This window comes from Amblyomma americanum, chromosome 4, assembly GCF_052857255.1.
Source record: "Amblyomma americanum isolate KBUSLIRL-KWMA chromosome 4, ASM5285725v1, whole genome shotgun sequence".
Taxonomy (NCBI): domain Eukaryota; kingdom Metazoa; phylum Arthropoda; class Arachnida; order Ixodida; family Ixodidae; genus Amblyomma; species Amblyomma americanum.
Window position 1 is genome coordinate 166,631,787 of NC_135500.1, and position 21,240 is coordinate 166,653,026.

The 21,240-nt window shown below is 44.8% G+C and overlaps 1 protein-coding gene across 2 annotated transcripts in view; it reads left to right on the forward strand.

Annotated features, from left to right (window-relative positions):
- Window positions 1-944, forward strand: part of LOC144128633 (cell adhesion molecule Dscam1-like) — a 292,609-nt gene extending 291,665 nt beyond the window's left edge. The window contains exon 28 of one of the 2 annotated variants that reach the window (XR_013313811.1): window positions 660-942. The gene's annotated coding sequence lies outside the window, so the exon portion shown is untranslated. Of the gene's footprint in view, window positions 1-659 lie in introns of both variants that reach the window. The other variant, XR_013313810.1, reaches the window with a different exon arrangement.
- Window positions 945-21,240: the final 20,296 nt, after the last annotated feature.

Consider the following 21,240-nt stretch of genomic DNA (forward strand, 5'->3'; position numbering starts at 1 on the left):
GATTAACTTATGTAATTTTTTTACGGCTAAAGTTGTTAAAGCCTAATCTGGGCGCTGCCGATGGCGTTAGCGCAACACGAAAATGTGATAGGAAGGAAGAGGACAGGAAGAGAGAAAAATTAACTGAAACATGCCTTGCTGACTGCTCAGAGCCTCGTGACATCAAGCATGATGTCACGCCACCGCGTCACACTGCCTATAAAGGTGGTTGCTTTCACGTCGGACGCCCGCCTTCAGTGGATAGATGAGTGACCGTACGAGGCAGTGAGTGATGTGTGCGGTTTCATGTGTATGCACTGTCTTATTTGCATGTGGCACACCTACCTTACACCCCTACCCCCGTGTGCCAAAGTCCTATACAAAATTTCAGAATGCACCGACTGATATAAGTATTTCGTACCAACTGAGCTGTCGCGTAAATTCGGTTACCACAGCAGGTTAACGTCAGATTCTTTTTTTTCCTTGTGTTGCGCTCAGGCTCTAACTTTCTTTCGAAGAAGCTGACTTATGATTTCTCCGTTGAGATAGAACTGAAGATTTTAACAACGTGCTTAGAATCCCCTCAGAAGTGCTACGCATTCAAAATGTACTGAAACAAGGTGACAGCAGAATTTAAAGCCTCTCCTTTTTTGTGTACTGCTTGATTCTTTTTCTTCTAGCCAGCCTCGTCAGGAGCCTGACCAACAATATCGTCGACGTCGAGGCGAAGAGTCCCCGCGGTTTCCTCATCGCAGCGTATCCAACAAACCTCCCCGTGGACAGCCCACTGAGTTGAGAAGACAAACCTGCTCGCCTAAACAACTTTCGCGGGACGGTACAAAAATGAAACGCATTTCGTTCCCCTCCGTCGAGCAGGAAAAGAAGCCCGTCTCTTGTTGTACTGCTGAGGGGCACAGCAGAAGCTTATTGTACTCTTTGCGTGATGATTATTACACTTTTTCTGTACTCGTGTCTTCTTTACTCCAAAAAGTTGAGTCTCGCTGCAGAATGTCGTTATTTGTAATGGGCCTGTTTTATTGCTAACGCAGCATATCTTGCAACTACTGAGTAACATAATAAGTTTGTCTGAACTATCTAGCTCCCAGAACATTTTCTCAAGATGCTCTCACGCACGTGAGTTATCAGTACTTACTTACGCTGTGAAACAAAGCAGCTCTAAATAAGGGTTTGTGTGAAGGACTAAACTTCACAGGATACCTTTTTAGTTGTAGGCGGGTGTAAGGCAGCCACTTGAATGTAATTTCATTAAAGTATCAATTGAAATTGAAACTTAATGGCCAGAAATTGTTAGAAATAAAAGGTATCTTCTGCTTCTACACTACATTGAGTTCTTATCTTCAAGGAAAACGTTGAAGTTTTAAATGTTATTCTCATTTTAAAATAAACTTAGCGCTTACTTTAAGCATACGAATTACCTGTCACTGAAGTTACGCATAGATAGGAGTATATAATGCCTAATGAAGCAGAAAATGTTGTTGCCATTGAATGCTATTACATGCTTTTGTGATAAATAACGTCACATTTGCAATGAAAAGTTTACTTTGCGGTCCTCTTACACATGTCCTCAGATCAACGCAGACGTTTTCTTATTGCCATTGAAGACGTTATAAAAATGTGGCTGAAAACACAAAGCGCTTCTTGAGACCAAATAGGTTCGTTATTAGCTCATGATTTCTTTGCAACGACCAGTCATGACAGTTAGTCGTTTACTAATGACAACCAAATTCATGCACACCCGAGGCATGAGTATTGCTTTCGAATAATGGTAGTGATTTGAAATCTTTTGTTAGAATTCAACCTACGTATCTATATAAAGAAGCCTTTGTCATGCTGCAAGTCATTAAAAGCAACATCTTATGCGAAAGATGCCCGAAATTGTTTGTTACGCTGTGATAAACTTGTTTCTCCTATGCCACAGGTACAATGGAGATATGGCATTGCCGCTGGCGCTGAAAGCAAACGGTGCCTAACATTGTTGTGCTACGCTGGGTCAGCGTCCTCATGTGTACATAATGACACGTTATTGTGTTACATCAGGCTAACCTTGTTCTATTCTAACGTGTTGCAAATCATGTGAGGATAACCACTATTTGGTAACTTCTTTAGACAATGACCTCTAGTGTGTACTACAAATGGTTTCTGCATGAGGATGCACCCGCTCAGGCCACATGTGTGCAGTGATAGCGGACATCATGCATCCGAATTAAACGTACTTGGGTTGCAAAGTGATGTCATTACACGTTCGAACTGTATCTCGCCCATGGGTTTGCATTCTTTCAAAACATAGGGTGTCATTGTTTGTTTCATGTGCAGATATTTGGCGTGCTGTTAAATCGCTGTAAAATTTAGCACTGTTCGTATTTTACGCAGGATTTAGTCATTACCCGTGACACCTCGGGCACATTTCTCACATTGTCGATCAGAAGAGGGTTCAACCTACTCAACATTAAGCTGATTGACTGGTCGGAGAGAACTTGATGTGTTGAGTTTTCTGATGACATCCAAATATCAGTGCTGTTCAAACACTAGTGCAAACAAAATATGACAAGTTAAAAACGAACGTGGTGTTTGTTTTAAGCATGCTTATATGACCAGAGGATCTCTGTCGAACAAATAATGACAGGTTAAAAACGAGGGTGGCATTTGTTTTAAGCATGCGTATATGACCAGATGATCTCTTTCTAGTACGTGACCATCTTGGCTGCATGTTCGGTGTAATAACGCTAAAACTTATCCTTTGCAACAAGTGTAATATATATATATATATATATATATATATATATATATATATATATATATATATATATATATATATATATATATATATATATATATATATATATATATATGGGTTTACCATTGTTAATACGAACTGCCAGTCAGTTCGCGAAGTGGTTTTGTGCCTTCTTGCAAGGACTCCTTTAGCGCCAACACCAGTTTAAAAAGTGTTGCTTCTTCATGTGTTCAGCCTTCTACAAGTCGACATTAGGCTTAACGCTCGCATCCGATGTCAACTCGAAGTTCACACTGCCTTGGGCGCAAGAGGATTCTTTCCATAATTCATGAATTTCAGAAACGTATGTTTCTTGAAAATGTCATGTAATCAGTTCTTTCATGATTAAAAAGTTTAGCTGCATGATGCGGGCCCGACAAGCTCGCGTCTTACTGAAACGCGGCTCGTGTTAATATGCTCGAAATAACAGCAGAAGATTTCAGTGCTAAAGGGTCAGTGAGTGCATGTCGTTTTCTACGCACATGGTAATGTGGTGTCGTAGCATAGCCCCCCCCCCCCCCGCCCTGTTCTTTATTTTATTGATCTTTCCTAACGCACACGTAAAGCAGGTGTTTACCTGCGCACTCAGCTCTCGATACGTTTTAAAACCCGCGACTGTCGCGCGTGTGCACGCAGCTGAGATGGGTGCTACACTTTGCCCCCCCCCCCCCCCTCCCCCCTTACAGAGAATCCTTCTGAAAAAAAAAATTTCGATATCCTCCTTGTGGCTAAGTGAAGTGTATATAAAGTCACTGGAACATTCAGTCAATAAAGTTATTTTTTACAAACTGACTGACGTCTGCCATGCTTCTGTAACTCTCGAACTGCGCTTCCACTCAGTGATCATGTAATACAGCGCAAAAGACGAGACACTATGAAGAAAGCAGATTACAAACACGAGTGCGAGCTTTCAGGGAACCCGTTCGTATCACGAAGCCTTCAGCTATACATCTGGAAACATATCCAATAAGCGTTGAGGTGCCACACTTATTTTTTTTTATTTACACTCTGCACCTTAAGCCTACAGCCAGCAGGACTCATTTTTTTATTTTAAAAAATGGTTCTATTTTTCTATGTTGTTTCCAATGGGTCTATTGAGCTCTTAAACAAGCTGTACAGTCAGCGCATAAAGGTACATGGGCATACACAGCGGAAGTGTCACAAAACCTTGTAATAAAATAAGCGTTGGCAATTCTACGCTAAATTTGGCGACATTGAAAAATCAAATCTTTGTAGACCATACTTATAGATAGTCCGCAAACACAAAAATTTCACATGTATGTTCTGCTAACTGTATACCGGATTTTACTGTACTTACTTGAACGATCATATTTTAGGCTTATTTCGAAGAGAAGTATTGTTAGCGTTTCGTAAACGAAATTCATAGAAAGAAAGCAGACAATCCATGCTCGCGGTGGGCCTTTTTTCCCTCTCCCAGTGTTTAAGTGCTAGGGATTCCTTCAAGATATATTCATAAGAAGCCCTCTCTTCTTAGCTTCTAATCTGCTTATCATGGTAAACAGGTCCAAATGTGCATACAACCATCCTGTCCTCTTGAAAGTTACGCGTTAAAATGTTACAGTTCAAAATACACAAATGTCACGCTATGTTAGCAGTGAATGGAAATATTTCGTTATCATTCTGGCAGGTGACTGCACAAAAAAATCGAGAAAGGTAGGGTACTGTATAGTTTTGTATTGGCTGTGTTATTTATATTTCATGCAGAGTGAATTACACGCTACGAGAGATAACTTTATAAACAAGAAACTGCGACGTAGAGCGTCTGGTTCTCCTGTAGAACGGAAATTAACGCAACTGCGATAACGGTCCCACCTAGCGGCAAACATGGCGCCGTCGTCATCGTCATCGGCTGCGGTGTCAGGCAAAATCGACAGAGAAATCCCCAGTGATCTATGAACGCAGAGTAGCGAATGAGCATTTCGGCATATGGACATTTACCTCTTAATGCTATCGCGTTATACTCTTAAAGCGCAGGTTGAGTGTCCCCTCCTGTTTTATTCGCAACTTGGCCAAGGCATTGGATGCAGGGCAAATAACCTTCGGCGTATTTCTGTTTGTATGTGCGATGAAAAAACTACTACCAAATATATTGGGTGTTGCAGCGAATGCGAACCTAAACATTTTTGAACACTCAGTTTGCGGTATATGGCTATAGAGTTTGCACTATAGTGAGACGAATGTCAGGAAACAAGTGAATCCGGTGAACAAGTAAACTGGTTAACAAATTTCTAATAGCTTTTTACCTACACACAAGGGCTCGCTGTTGCAATTAGAGTTTTGTAGCTGGCCATTAACAATAGCCATATCATTTTTTACAATTTGTAAAGGCACGTCTCTTTCGGTGCTGTCTCTCAACAAATTTTGGCCCTCACACTCGCAATTTAATTATCGCGCGTCTTTGGCGAACGCGCTGCAGCTTCCACCTGTTGACATCACTCCGCCGCGGCGCACGTGTCACGTGACTGCCATATCTCGTCTGCTCTGGAGCTTCGAGCAGAGGCAAGGAGGTTTCCAGCGAGTGCTGCAGCGCAGGCGGAAAAGAGAGGGTCATCTCGAACGAGCGCCATGGAGGGATGTCAGTCAGTGGGCGTTGCAACGCATGCACCAAACACGCGCGATATTTGAAATGCGTGCGTGACGGCCTAAACTTGCTGAGGCAAAGCGCCAAAAGTACCCGCGTATTCGAAATTCTAAAATGTGGTAAATTTGTTGCTAAAGGCCACCAACAAACTTCTAATTGCAAACCAGGCGCCCCATATAACAATGAAAATGTTCACAAAAAAAGCCGGCTGGCGAGGTAAGAAGGTCTGCCAAGACAGGTATTAGAATGTCGCAGATGTCATCCCTATACCTCTATGAGCCTTTTTTATAGTTTTATTCACTTTCGCTGCAAGAGCTTCTATGTTTGTTAACCGCCACGTCCTCTGGCCTTTTAGTAAATAAACTAAAATCTTTAGGAGGTAGGATAATCTTTTTTCTAACAATAAATCGTTTCAGTCAGCCTATTGCTACGTTTTTTTTTTATTCAAACTGCATCGGCATCTTTGGACATGTATATGTGTAACGAAATCTTACACCAGCTAAACCTAACAGCATCATTTCTGTAACGGCTCAGGAACGACACCAAGCACAGAACAGGCTCCATCCTCCGGCGTAGCATTACACCTGAATGCTTACAAGCCGCATAACAAGGCTTCCATCACGGTTTCGAAGTGTATCACCAATAAATGCGTGTTCACGGTCACCAGGAAAAAAATGTAAGGAAACTAATGCCCCTATAGTAACAAAAATCGACCTAACCTTTCGATATGCAGACTTGTGATCAGTCAGTTTAGAATTTAGCAAACCTTTTCTTGATTTTTATTTTTGTCTGTTTCATCAGTAAGAGTACAAAAAACAGCACCCTGCAGAAGTAAAGCCAACAGCTAGCGAAAACGCATAATAAAGCAATGAGGTCAATGTGGATGAATGAGCTGCAATTCCTTTATTCAGCACAGCGAAGTTCTGGGCCAGCTGGTGCGGGCAAAAAGAACCGCGACAGGAACAGGACGTGCGAAGATAAGTGGACCTGCCGAGCGGTAAGTAGAAAATGGGGTTTTATTTAGGTCAACTCCTCCATCATAAACTGAAATTCTGCGTGATAACAACTATATTTCGGCACTCTTGACGCTTTGGTAGTATGACAGCACAAAAATAAGAATATAAAGTGCTTGTTCACCTGTAGACCGGCCGGCTGCGTCATGAGACATGCAGTCTAAGCAAGAGCAGAAGGCAAGGAGAATGACATCACTTCGTAGTTCACAAAAACAAACAAGATTTGGATGTCATGGATGGCCACTATCACGTGTAGAAGCAGATTTTGTCTCATAATAGTGGCTACAACAATTAAATTATCTGAATAGTTCATCGCGTTTAGAAAGCAAATGCTGAGTGCTTCGTAGTAAGCGCAGTGATTTTCTTGCAGGAAATAATTATCCAGGTACTAGCGTGTGACACACATTCTTAGAAAACACTTCAGGGCGTCAAAGGATATTTTACTCTTTATGGTGAAGACCCCTGTGAGGGGCACCTGGGAAACTGCTTTCACCAAGTTTTCACTAGGCGTTAGCTCTCCTGGACAGCATCCTATATTTGGTCCAGAGGGTAGCGGAGGCCTACCCAGCCTAGGACCTCTCTCCCTCCCATGTTTCCCTCTTCCCTTTTGGGATAAATAAAGTTTTCAATCAATAAGTTAGTCAAAAACCATTCATATATATATCTGCAATAAAAGGAGCGAATAAAAAGTTTTCAATTGTTGCCAGCTTTCTCAAGAAACGCTATGCTCTATAGAGAGGCTTTCAATGTGCGCAAACGATAAAGCTTGGTATCGCATTGCACAAGATAGTTTACCAATAAGCATGCAGAAAGGCCCTTCTAGAGCTGAAGCTGTACCTCTCCCGTGCAAAACCTCAAGGTCATGGTCAAGGTGAAGGCCGCTCCGAAGAATATACCTTCAAGCGGCGGAGCTGGGGTGTGGCTGTGACGTCAAACCATGTGACTCGCCACGCCTCGGCTCCGCTGCGGCGCGCGAAGCCGGCGGCGTTCATTCGCCTTCGCAACTGCGTTGAATAAGGTGATTCAACGCCGACCTCACAGTTGCGCTGAACCACGTGACTCGTCGTTCATCTGATAAGATAATAAAAAGCGCGAGACGTTGCTTGACGTTCGCAGATAGCCATGGAAGAGTCGTGCGCTGGTGCCAGTGCTTTGACTGTGTATCGCCGACGGCTAATAGAATCTGATGATTCATATGATCAGGTCCTCTGTTTAATCAATTCAAGTCGTTGATGTGCAATAAAGTTACACCACAGCAAACCGTGTCTGATCATGCTTAATCGAGCCTCCGCTCTGTAAACTATGTTCAGCCGGTTTGAACCCCAGCCAATGTTTTGTTCCTCGGGGAACTCAGGCGCGAAATATCTTAGTTCAATAATAATTAGTGACCAGGAAATGAAAGCCGTGGTAACTGTCTCATTTCTCAGCAGACATAAGTCATCCTGCATAAGCCATCCATCTTTCAGTACCTCAGTGAAAGTGCCGCTTTTTATCGAAGATGGAATGATGACCAGACTTGATTTTTTAAGTTCAGTTTCATTGTGCGCTTGCACAAGAAAAAGGCTTGAATTACATGGATGAGCAAGAAATACATCAGTTATAAGTCTGCCGACTGTCTGTGTGTGTGCCTTCTCCTTGTCGTGCGTCTTCGTTTTCACTGATTTTTTGATACATGAATAACCAACTCGCCCAGCAATGATAAACCACATCGTGTTTTTAGAGAAATCACTTACGCCCCCATTATTTCTAGCGTGCCTGGATTTACGTAAAGCCCCCAGATAAGCATTGCTAAGTACCGAAAACGTTTGCGGCGCTGACGACGCATACTATTGGACAGCCCCCACTCCTGGTATGGGACTGCTTCCGTCCGTCATTTTCTTCCTAAAGCAGTCCGGCTCGAGCCTCGTCGTCGTTTCATGCACAGGTGCTCCAAAAGTAAAACGAAGCATGCGAGCAGTGGCCAAACTGGGAAAAACTGCATGCCAGCGCGCTCTATCAGCGTGCTATTGAGTTTAAAAGCTAGTGCATCGGTTTTGCAAGTGGCGTAAAATTTTGCTTGGCTCAAGAGAACGCATGAAATAAATAATAGTATGTGTTGGCTGCGCTGTTTTTATAATATAAATATATGCCCAAAATATAACCGGTCGAGGATGAGTCAAGCACAGACAACCTCGCTTTCTGTGAAAATTTGTTGAACCTTTTCTCCAGTGCAAGAAAGCCAATTTGTGTTGAAGCAAGTTGTCTTCAATTATTTAACTTGCTATGCCATTGACAATCTATTTGTATCATAAAAACAACTGAGCTAATTTATGCTTTCTATTCTTATTTTTCATGCGTTACATTTAGCCGTGCAAAATTTCGACCGCATTTGCGAAGCCGATGCAGAAGCGTTTATGCTCCATAGCACTCACCGCCAAGTGAAGCGCGAACCACGCTGGTCACGCGGACTGAAAATGGCGCCATTCCTGACGAAGCAGAAAGCACACGCCGCCGATGGCCAGCTTTTCTGCACGATGCGGGCAAACAGTAAACCCACGCTTGATGTATTGAATGTTCTCCTGCCGAGTAGGGATGGTAGCGGCGTTGCTTATCGCTCGACTCGGCGATAAGGCGAGTGTCAGATCATCGGGATGGGTCAGCCGGATGTGCCGACGCACCCTCGCTTTTTGCTGCGCTTCAGCTGATAGAGTGCGCTGGCATGCAGTTTTGGCCACCGCTCGCGTGCTCCGTTTTACTTTTGGTGCACCAGTACACAAGCTGTCTTATTTTATGGCGGAAAGTGTTATCCGCCTGTGCTTATTGCCATTGACTTATCCAGTGCATGTTTAGGGGCCTATTGTCTGAAAATTTCGGCGTGAATTTCCCCGCAGCAAACGACTAAGCGGTGAGGCATTAGGCCTATTTAACGCCGGGGGAAGGTGCAGGGTGTTGTGCGCGAGTGAGTGGCTATGAAAGAGAAGTAATGAAGTGGAATGTGTGCTCTGGTGTATTACCCGCCATGGTCAAGAGATTGAGACAGCCCGCCCGCGCCTGCGTCTGTCCACCGGCCTCGGTTGGCGTCGGCCGCGAACGAAGTTTATCGGTGACTTGCTGGGGTGTGAACTGCATTCCCTGTTAGTGTAGCTGGGTTGTATGTAGTACTTTAGGCTTCGAGATCGCCCTGAGATATTTTTCAACCACGTAACGAGATGCAAAAGCGTCCACTGTGTTCTCCAGTGCGCCCTGCAAGATATTGGTGCCGTGTGTTGCGATGGGATATACGAAACTCGTGAGTTCATTTTCGCTCTCCTCTGTTAGAAACAGTTCGTCACAACGACAATTGATACTGACGCATAGTTACTGTTTTTTTCGTTTCTCAGCCGAGTTATTCTAATCTTAGGCAATCAAAAATTTGTTTGCAATCTGGCTTGAGGGTTTTATATGTAAGACAGGAGTAAAATTTCACAAGACATGGCTAGGTGGCTTGAGCCACCGCCCGATGTAAAGGGTTCAGCCGTATCCATCCATCCATCCATCCATCCATCCATCCATCCATCCATCCATCCATCCATCCATCCATCCATCCATCCATCCATCCATCCATTTTGTGCTTGCATTCTAAACGTCGCTCGAATTGTGCATGGCTGCAAAAACCACGTAGTGACAATAGCGAAAACGCTGTTCGTGGTTAATAAATTAATGTTTCCGGTAAAACAGGGCTGTTAGTTCGTATGCTGGGCCTGAAAAGCGCGCCTTCTTGTCCTCTAAAGGCACCTCTACTTATCATGCATATAGTTCGTTGCATAGTCGTTTGTGTAAGCGTTCTTTTTGAGCATGAGTTTACCTTCTGAGACTTAAAAAAACGTGGCAGGGCGTTGTTAATTCTACCAGTTGTGTGCCTTGTTGTGATTCAAATAGAGGCTGAAGAGTTTTTTTTTTTTGCACACCTTTTTCGTTCTGTGCTCTTTCGTACACATTTCTGTTTGCGCTGCAGCTAAGTCTGTTAGAAGATAAAAGGGGTGACTTGCACGAACTACCCCGCACGAGATCGGAATGTCGCACACTACGCCCTTATGGCATCGTACACAACGAGTCTCCTGTTTCTTTAGGCAGCCTTCTTCCTATCATAAGAATTCCATTAAATTGTTTACTTAATCTAGCAAGCTTGTTCACGGTATTGCTGCCATGTGCCTCATAGCGAGACTAGGACCTTAAACGTGCAGCTGTCCTCACATGTCTTTGCACAAAAAAGACTGATAAGCACAGGCCACGTACGGCTTAGGCCAGTTTAGTCAAACCTTTATCATCGCTCAACTTGATGGCATTCTTTTTTTATGTTGGCTGGTCCTACACCCCTTATGATTCGAAAGTTGTCGTAAATTATTTGTTCCGACTTGAGATTGGTCTTGTGCCGAGAAGACTGCTGTTTCTAGTCAAACTGCGTTTGGTTCCGATGTCTGATATCAGCACCTTTGTTTTTGTATGTGTTTTCGACGCTTCCTTTTTATTGCTTCGCTCGAAATGAACCTCCAGTTGTTAGCAGAAATGGAAGAGGCCTTTGCCCTGCACTGGGTGCCGTCAGGTTGATGAAATGATGTTTGCAGAGCTCCTGTCGACTCGTCCCATTTTCTGCGCTAATCATGTAAGCCATGCAGCCTTTGCGGCTAGAAACGCCCACTACTTTCACGGTTCCGCGGCCGCAGGAGGCTTCGTGCCATTCAGAAGCATTTCGTGCAGCTACTGCTTGTAAAATAGCTTCTGCAGTAGCGTGCCGGTGATACAGAGTGCCAGAAACCGCTCGGGGAATCGGCCGCCACGCTGCGCACTTTCGCTGCCCTGAAAGCTTGCGGCAAAGCACCACGTTACTCTGCAAGGTCTCCCAGCGCACCGCTCGTATGCATGCAGCCGTATCGCACGAGCGCGTTAGGAAGAACAACGCGAGCCGCGCAAGGAAGGAGGCTGTGGGAGGATGAACTTGTCGCTACTTAGCAAAGCTGATCTAGGGACTTTAGGTTTACATACTTAAGTACAAGGAAAAGATGTACTCATGGTACTCTCATAATTCGTATTAAACACTATTTGAAACACTGAAACTCTATAAAGACTCCCAACAATGCATACTTAAAAAAAATACCTTGCAATGAGGTTGGGCACATGCTTCTGCATTTAAAACAGCTATTTCGCTGATTTCTGACTGGAGTCTCCGAGCAAAGCCTTTCGTTAGCACTTCACACTTTGCGTGCCCTGTTGCAACTAAGTCTGCTTATTTTGACAGAATTCACAGCCCGTAGAGATCCTGCATGGTGAATAAAGTGCCGGCACGGACAGAGAATGGAGGTAGATGACCTGCGTCTTTGACATCATGATTCATTCAGTCGCAGAACCTGGCTGTATCATTTCTGAATGCCTGCTATCTCGTATGCGGTGCAATCAGGCATCCAGCCCGGCGGTCTGCGGTTACGCTACTTTCTGTAACTGGTATAGACCCCTGTAAGACGCAATTGGTGCGTTATATTATGACATAAATGAAGATATTTTTTAATTTTTTTGAGCTGCCTTTCTTTTTGAAAACTTAAGTTTATTCTTGAGGTCAAATTAGCATTAGCGGTAGTGGATTGCCTGGTACGACTGCATTGAGCCTTATGAGAACTGCTTGCGCATTCGTAGTGACTTGTTCATGATAATTGATATGCATTAGCAAACTTACGGGCTGCACAGATTTACCTTGGATCATCGACATTCTTTTAACTTTCAAATTCTTTGTCAGAATGTTCGCCCCATTTTTAAGCAATAAGTGATTTTGGAGTGCAAGCCTTATGATAGTGAAGGCGTCTTGTGAGCTCTGTGACTTGATTTCACTCTAAAAAAAAGAACAAATTCCTGGTACGCGCTTGTAAAGAGGTTAAAGGCGACAATTCTACAACGAGATGTTTCAGCATTTTAACCCACTTGTTTTGTATCTTTATTTCTTTCTTCATGGTTATAGCAGCGCAGATTCATATTGAAATCTTATTCATTGCAAAAAGACACCATCATCAGCGTTTTAAGTTAATAACGGTGTGAGGGCGTAGTCTGGCAAAGCTTCAAAATTCAAGACCGTTTCGCTCATCGAGCGCGCGGCTGCTTTGGTGGACTTCTTCACAGGTTCTCCGAAAGATGGCGTTACGATTCTTGCTATGCGCGGGTAAATGCTAATGCCTCTCATCCAAAAATATGTTGTACTTACAGCACGCACGTTAAGCAGATTTTTGAGAAGTTGTTTATTCAGCGAGACAAAAATTGAGGAAAAAATTCACGTTGTAAACATGTAACGAAAGTTCACTTGCATTCGCTGCATGTATACATTTTCGCATTGTGTACCTGATTTGAAAACACAGAGCACGTGCTTTGTGTACGCCCTGTGTTAAACCCTCTTATAATGTCACTTTGTTATGCCATACGCCACTTTGATCCTCGCCTGCCGCTGGGTGCAGCAGTTGTCATACCTGAAGTCAATGACAGCCCCACGAACCCGTCAGTTAAGTAGGTCCTTCATGTTTGCTTCAAACAATCAGCAGTTTCGGTTTCTCCCCGCCGCGGTGGCTCAGTGGTTAGGGCGCTCGACTACTGATCCGGAGTTCCCGGGTTCGAACCCGACCGCGGCGGCTGCGTTTTTATGGAGGAAAAACGCTAAGGCGCCCGTGTGCTGTGCGATGTCAGTGCACGTTAAAGATCCCCAGGTGGTCGAAATTATTCCGGAGCCCTACACTACGGACCTATTCGTTCCTATCTTCTTTCACTCCCTCCTTTATCCCTTCCCTTACGGCGCGATTCAGGTGTCCAACGATATATGAGACAGATACTGCGCCATTTCCATTCCACCAAAAACCAATTATTAATATTATTATTTCGGTTTCTCCCCTTTACTTTCTGTGTTCTTGTTTTCGTCAAGCCTTTTACCTTCCCCCAGTGGAGGGCACTGGAACACTCCAGTAAAGAGAGGAACAGGAAGCCAAAGGTCCGACAGAGGATATCGTAAGAGAACAAACACTTACTCGGTGTCAGTAGAAAGTAAAATCTGGAGCACGACTCTCGCGCTCGGGAATGTTTTGTTCTACGGCAAATCGAAAGTGTTAAAATGGGTGACTGTCGGCACATGCTCAACGTAACAATAATGTGTCTCATGACACTGTGGACAATGCGCACTGAAGCTTCGACGATAAGCCTGACATAGGAATCCAGCTGCTTCACGCCGATTAAGCTCGATGGGGAGAGCGCAGCCTCTATGCATGTATTGTCTAGTCAAAAGTCTAAAAGCAAAAACGGTGTATTTAAAAAGTTATATTAATTCATATCCAAGCGGTGTTGTGTCTGTGCTTCTTTGTCTTGTCCGGTGTCAATTTCGCTGCTTCCGCCACCTGTGTATTTTTTTAATGAGCTGGATATGAAATTAATATGAGATTTTTGAGTACACCGTTTCAGCTGTTCGACTTTTGTGCAAGACGCGAAACTGACACAGGACAAGATAAGGAGGCGCTTACACAACAGCGGTGTTGTGTCTGTGCCTCTTTGTCTGGTCTTGCGTCCGTTTCACTGGTTCCACCACCTGTGTATTATATGAACCAACAACCCTCGCAATATTCTCTATCGGAAAATACACTGCGCATATTTTCGATGCAGACAGAGAAAGAAAGATAAACAGAAAGGCAAGGAGGTTGACTACTAGGCGATACCCAGTTTGCTATCCTACGCGTTGGAAAAGGAACAAAGCGAGCGATAGGAAAGGGATAGAGTAAAGAGAGGTCACTTTTTCACGTGTCCGTAGGCCGTCACGAACAGGGTACACAGGGCACACACTGAAAGTTTACAACCTTGAGCTCAATACTGAGTCCTTCCAACTTCGCCTTCGCTGTCTTTCAACATGCTTCTGGTAATAAGGTCCAGCGACAAAATGTCACCTGCTTTGAGAAATCCTTGCTCCGATAACTGCTTTCCAACTGGTATGCTTTCCGAGGATGCGCAGTTAAGTCGCCCAGTGCACGCCTTTAAAGGAGCGGAATGTTCAAACAAGAAAATTTCTTCAGATCAATAAAGCGCAAATAAGTCGCTTTCACGTTTTAAAAGGCGTGAAACTCCGTTGCTATGATTTATGACATAATTTAAGCACAAAGAGGAATAAATTAGCCGAAACACCTTTTGTAAAAAACGCATTCGCTTTCTGCCGGGATGATTTTTGAGCCATAAGCAATAAGGAGCCGGCCAGCGCTATTCTTCAACTTTGTCGCCCCCCCCCCCCCCCCCTCGCTTGCTCTCGATCTAACCAGAATTCCAGCCTCGAGTTCAAGCTGCCTACTTAATCGAACGATTGGGACCTGGGAATCTGATTAAAATGTTGTCTTTTTTCTATTGCAAGACCGCCGTTGTATAGAAAGTTTATTAGGTCCGATTGTTGAGGTTTTCATAGTAATGCTTTTTAATAAATCCTCTTGGGTCAACCACTCGGTTATTGACCAGCATATTTGCTTAACGCAGCAGCGGGTGTGGAGCAAGCAGCGCAAAAAAGCAGCGACGCTGAAGAAAAAAAACAGAAGAATGGGCAGAAATATAACATTTTTTTTAAATTGGATTCTTAGGCGTCATACCTGAACTTTTTGTTATGAGGCAGGTCATGGCGGTAGGCTGCAAATTGATTTTTACAGGTCCGGGTCCTCTGGTGTGCACAGAAATCTCAGTACTGTGGTGGTTTTCAATATGCTTTCATCCAAATGCAGAAGGAAATTGGGGCGTGTCGTTCAAGATGCAAATGCGAAAAATGGAACGCGCGATAATGGTCACCGTCACAATCGCAATAATGGTCACAATAATGGTAGGCCCATAGAAAGCGCTTAAGGCAGAGTGAAAGATCGAAGAGAAAGGCGCCGTAAGTAAGGGTCCCGGGTTAACTTTGAGCACAAAGGGTTATTTGACCTGCGCTGACATTTCACAGAACAGGGCCTTTTTACATATCACCTCCACTGAATTTCGGCCGCCATAGCTGGGATACGAACCCGCGATCTCGGGTTCAATTTGAGACTCGGTAGCTGAGTGCCAAAGCCACTGGGCTGAGGGGAATAGTAGAGGGAAGACCGGGAAGGAGTAGTGTAGTTAGACGCAGATTCATGAAGATGAGATTTTGAAGACATGAAAGGATTGGTAAATCCCACACTCATGGCGTAAGCATCAACTGCATCCCATAGATTGAAGGCTGAGAAAGGGGAGAAAGAGGTAGAAGAAATGTGGCGAGACGATGCCCTGCCAAGACAGAGACGTCGGTGCTTGCGGCTGCCAACTGTGAGAATGATCAAACACTGCTGCATTCAGTGGGAGACGACGACCTACCGCGTCACTGTTGAATTATCTGCCCTGTGAGCGGCCGAACAGCGACATTTGTGCATGTACGTCACCGACAGCATTGCACGTACAAAATTGCATCTACCCGTCTGGATTCCGGAGCGACAGCACAGCCGTGGCGGTACACACTGCTTAAGACATGCGCGAACAAGAAACTTTTCCGAAAAGTGGTTCAGATCTCGCTTAGCAAGCAGGGTTCGGTGAAAGTAATGCTAGGAAAGAAACAGTCGACCCGTATTTTGACGCAGCAGCGGCGTTGTTCACGTCTTAAGGTGTGTCCGAGTCTGGGTAGGCGTGTTACTTTCCTTCTTTAATTTCAATGTCTTTCTTCCGCTATCTTATTTGCATTCGGCAGGGACGGTGCTCTCTGTAGTGCGAGTCGGCAGGTTCGTTCTTTTTCCTTATGATGACAACTACTGCTATTACTATCTACGTGAGTGTGTTGCCCGAAAGGACGAGAGCTTCGTAGAGCAGCAAATTGTGCAAATTGCTTTTCTTGATTTCGGCCACCACTGCACCTCCCTCAGCTTTAAAGGGGCTGGTCACACGAAGTAAATTCTTTTATATTCCACGCACCAATTTCGGATATACCCGCCGCGGTGGCTCAGTGGTTATAGCGCTCGGCTGCTGACCCGAAAACGCGGGTTCGATCCCAACCGTGGCGGCTGAATTTCGATGGAGGCGAAATTCTAGAGGCCCGTGTACTGTGCGATGTCAGTGCACGTTAAAGAACCCCAGGTGGTCGAAATTTCCGGAGCCCTTCACTACGGAGTCCCTCATAGCATGAGTCGCTTTGGGACGTTAAGCCCCCATAACCCGTAACCGAACCCAATTTCGCATACACGCCGGTATGGATGCACAATATTTACCTTGCCACCTCCCCTCTGTGCTTCAGTTGCGCTGTCATGGGTGACGTGATTCATTTCCTTTTATTGTGCCCACGTTCTTGGGCCGAGCGTAAGACACTACTGGGAACCTAAGGAGAATAAGCGTTCCGTTGGACGACGTCTCTCACATCATGTACCCTGAGGGTTCGCTCACTGAGTGGGGAGCAGTGGCAAATATACTCTTGAAATTTTTGGAGGACACTGGCATTACGACACGGTGTTAGAGACAAATTCCTTCAATTAAGATATTCAGGTGAGGCAACCGCCGACGGACCATCGTAGCATAAACCAGCACAAAAACACCAGCACCACTATCGAAGAAAACAAATATCGCCAGACGAAATATTGGTATTACACTTCTTTGAATTACTCTAGAAGCAGAGCCATACATGCAGCATGTGGGATAAGCAATATTTTATAAAACCAGACTCTGCTTTAGCGTTAAACATTCACGGCATACTAACGAGCGCTGCTTTAGTAAACGCGACGAATTGCTTAAAGCTTGATCATAGTGCGCCAGCTGCTACGTGTCCTCACAGCGACCTCTGACATTTTCACATCACAGTAGTACGCTAAACCTGCAGAGACAAGAGTACTTGACGAGATACCAGAATAAAAAAAAATTGCCGAGGAGCACCTCTCTTTTCCTCCTGAGTCGATGCTGCGCTATGTTAACCGTCATTTGCACTTGATATTACTGGTATTTCTTAAACCAAGACTGTCTGGTGTAGTTCTTCCGAGCAACAAAGTGGGAATTTCGCACGGCAAGCTCACAATTTCGCAAGTCTTCAAGGCAATAATACATTGCGCATAAGGCATGCGGGTACATCAACAGGAGCACGAACAGAATGGCAAGGTCGCCTATAAAGAACCTTCTAAGTTCGTCGGCTCAAAAAAGAGAAGATAACGACATCGATACGCATTCCCACAATGCTCTTTCTTTCTTCCTTTCATATCATCGCACTTTGCGTTTTCTTCCTTCTTTATTTTTTTTCCGGCACGCCTGCGAAGATACGAGACAAAGTGTGCCTCAACCGAACGCAACAAGACCATCGTTAGCTTCGTGCGCCAAGCAGCAGAGGCTCCGCTCGTTTAACCCATCCGTGCCATCGTCTTTGGACATTCTTTCGTTCGTCGCTTCCAAATCACGCCCAGCCACTCCTACCTCGTCCTCTTGCGCTATGCCACGCCGCGTGATGGCGCGCTTCCTTTCCTTTTTTTTTGTTTCTCTCAATAAGGGGTGAGAGTTTCGGGTGGTGGAGAGAAGGGCGACTTTGGAGGGTGATGCGGATTTTTGGACGTCGAGGCGAAATCATGTACCCCTCATTAAACCGTCGAGGCGGTGCAGAGGGAAACGAAGAAGAGAAGCAATGTAGGACGAGAGACAGAAGCGACAGGACCGGAGAGGCGGCAGCGTGAAGCTGTACAGAGGCTCGTTTTTTACGACCATAGGTCGTTCTCGGGACGGGTGCTGAGACTTTCGGGCGCACCAGCGATGTTGAGAATGCTTTGTTTGACAGCGACCAGAAGAGTTGCGCGATGTCGTCCCTGTACCGGCTCATTTTATTGTTATTTTTAGGCGTTGCTCAACTCGCCTGTTTTCTTAGGAACTGTACCCCTCCTCTGCCTCTCCTCCCCAAACATCGGCCCCCGCCCCCCTCCCTTTTTTTTTCTTTCGCCCTCTGCACTTGGAGCTTTGAACTCTTTTATTGGCATCTACCCGAACTGTCGTTTTGAGTTGCTCTTTCCGTCTCATTGTTTCATCTCTTTCCTTACAGTCCAGTTTTTTTTTCTACTTATTAGCGCGCCTTTCAAACCGTTGAACACTTGCAGTCAACGCCGTAACCCGTCCTACTGGTGCCGTGCAGCATTATTGAAGTCGAGACGCTTGAAGAACTACAAATGCATTAAACACCAGCAAGTGATCCCGTGTTCGAATAATTACTGAAGCAGTGACGTTCACCTGCATAATTTTCAAGCGGTTTTCTCTAGTTAATCGACAGCTATTTATGCAGCAGTCAAATTGTAGCACATGTATCAAACATGTATAAAAACAAAAGTTTATTGCACCTTCATTTTTCTCTCTTTGCGACCAGCTACGGTTTGAATTACGAAGGGCCAAAAACACACCATTATGTCCCTAGACACTCGCATAAATTCATTCATCACTTAGGTTTAAAAAACGTCATCTGCGCCACTGCCGCGCCAGAATCCCAAAAAAGCTTCAAGCCGTCGGCTAGTTTCTGTTGTCAGCCTTCTTCAAAGCATCTCAAAGATCGTCAGCGGCCGTCCTGGCCAACGCTTCGTCCGTTGCCCCCTCAATTCCGCTCCGACAATTATTTATAAATATGTACCGATACGCCCGAGTATCACCGTTAATCACAAACTAATGCAGATATTTGAGACAGAAATGGTAATAGCGCTGCAATTAGACGTACACAAGAAAGACTGACACAGGATAGCGCATATCCTGTGTCAGTCTTTCTTGTGTACGTCTAATTGCAGCGCTATTACCATTTCTGTCTCAAATAATGCACCATCTAGCCCAAACTGACGTTCTTTAATGCAGATATTTATGAAACTCAATTTCTTTCCGTTATTCTTAACGTCACATGGTACTTCTGTTCTTACTCACCTGCGCGTTGAATAGTTATAAAAAAATTCGGAGTTTTTATAAAATGAGTTCTAAAACAATCAATACCCGCAGGTTTCATCAGTGTGGGGTCATAAATCAAAGCGCAGAGTCATCTCGATTCCGAAGCTTCGTCTTCGAAAAGTAAGTAGCAATTTTAACTAGATAGAAAGCAAGATAGATCGAAATTTTAACTACACAGAAAATGTGCATTTCTCTGCAAACTGGCCTTAGCAAAATATGCAGCCTCTAGATAGAGAGGAAGAGAGAGATAGAGGGAGAAAGAGAGAGAGAGAAAGAGCTAAAAAGAGAGAATAAAAGAGATAAAGCGAGAACCAGCACTAACGGCGCCGAGTTAGTGTCCCCTGTTTTGCCGAAGCACAGCCTCAAGTTAACTGCACAGAATTTCACTTTTCAGAATATTGAGATGTGGAAGGGGACTGATCAGAGCCATTTGTCTGTGGGCGGAGGGACACGTCTTGTCTTCTCCTTTGGCTACTCAGTTTTGGAGCTCTGCTAGTGGGGCTGTGAAGAACGTTCGTCACAAATTTCCGCGAGCGTCGCTGATTCGATTTGTATAAAAAAAAAACGATGGCACCCTCCTCCGGCAGAATGAGGAATGACGCCTGAAGTTGGCGGCTGATGCGTCTATACTTCTGCACCGATCGCTTCGAGTGCCGTGCTGGCACTTACACCAATAACTTCGGTTTTTTTTTTTTCTCGAATGAACTCGGCGTATAAACTTAGGGTTGCGCCAGTATGCTGCTGCCATTCATTTTTTTTTAATCGCGGAAAGATAGAGCATCGGAGTGGAGTCTTAAAATAGTTAGGAAAATATTAGCTTGAACAGTACTTGGAAATATGCTCGCTGATTCACTCGTTGTTCTTAAGTGTCACACGACGAGATATGGCTGTCTTTAAAAGTTTTTACCGTAGCTAATTGATGGATTTTGACCAGAGCTCACAGCATCGAGGCAGTGGTGATGTACATCTCGTAGCATAAAATTGAAGGATATCACCATTCCACGGTCATGTGGTGATCCGGCGACCAATGAAAACGCCTTAGTATCGCGTTAACCTGCATAACAATCAAAGGGCGTACCATTATCAGTGTGCCCCATGCATTCATCCGCGCATCTCATGCAAGTACCATGCACTTGCTGAGCGCAGAACTCCACACCAGTCGGAACGCTGAATGTTGTGTCATGATGCTAAAATTTTAAACATTGAGCTAACTTTATACAGGTAGGGTACACGTGCGTTACCAGGCAAACTACTATGCAAGGGTAGCACCCGCCTTGATGTGCTACCCTATTTGGAACACCCAGCAAAATTTGATGTACTTCAGTAAACAAACATGAGCTGTCATGCTATCAAGTAGAGTTTAACACATTGCTGCTACCTTCATGCGTCTTCGCAATTATGATCGAGAATGAAGAATTCAACCACACAAACAAAAAAAAAACCACTACTTTAGCGCGAACGCCGGTGATGTTAAAGTAGCAGCGGCTTCCTTCTCAGGAAGGTGCGTATAGGTATTTCTAATGTTTCGCTAGGAACATTCATTCTCGAAGAGGCATGCGTGCCTCTCTGCCTTCCACAGCTCAGGCTTCGCGGAACGCAGGCTATGCCATCCGTGGCTTCAAGGGTCGAGGTGAGCGGAGAGGAAAGCAAGAGGAGCCGAGAGATGGCGCCCCTTTTATCATCCCTGAAAGGTGCCGAGTGCTTCCTTGGTTACCGCCTTTCTGACAGTGATGGATCGCGTTCGTGAAATTTCCACGCCGAGTTCGTGATGCGCGGCTGCCGCGCGATTGCACTTGGCAGGCGTCGCTCTCGCGAGGTGCACGACAGCCTGGCGCGCGATATATATCGCAGTTGCAAACGACAACTTGAATTTGGAACGTTGTCTCTGGCTTTGCTTTCGTCGCCAGATTCTCGCTTGCCCTTACATCCAGCTTGTGTGTTTCAGGGCGGAGGTGCCTCAG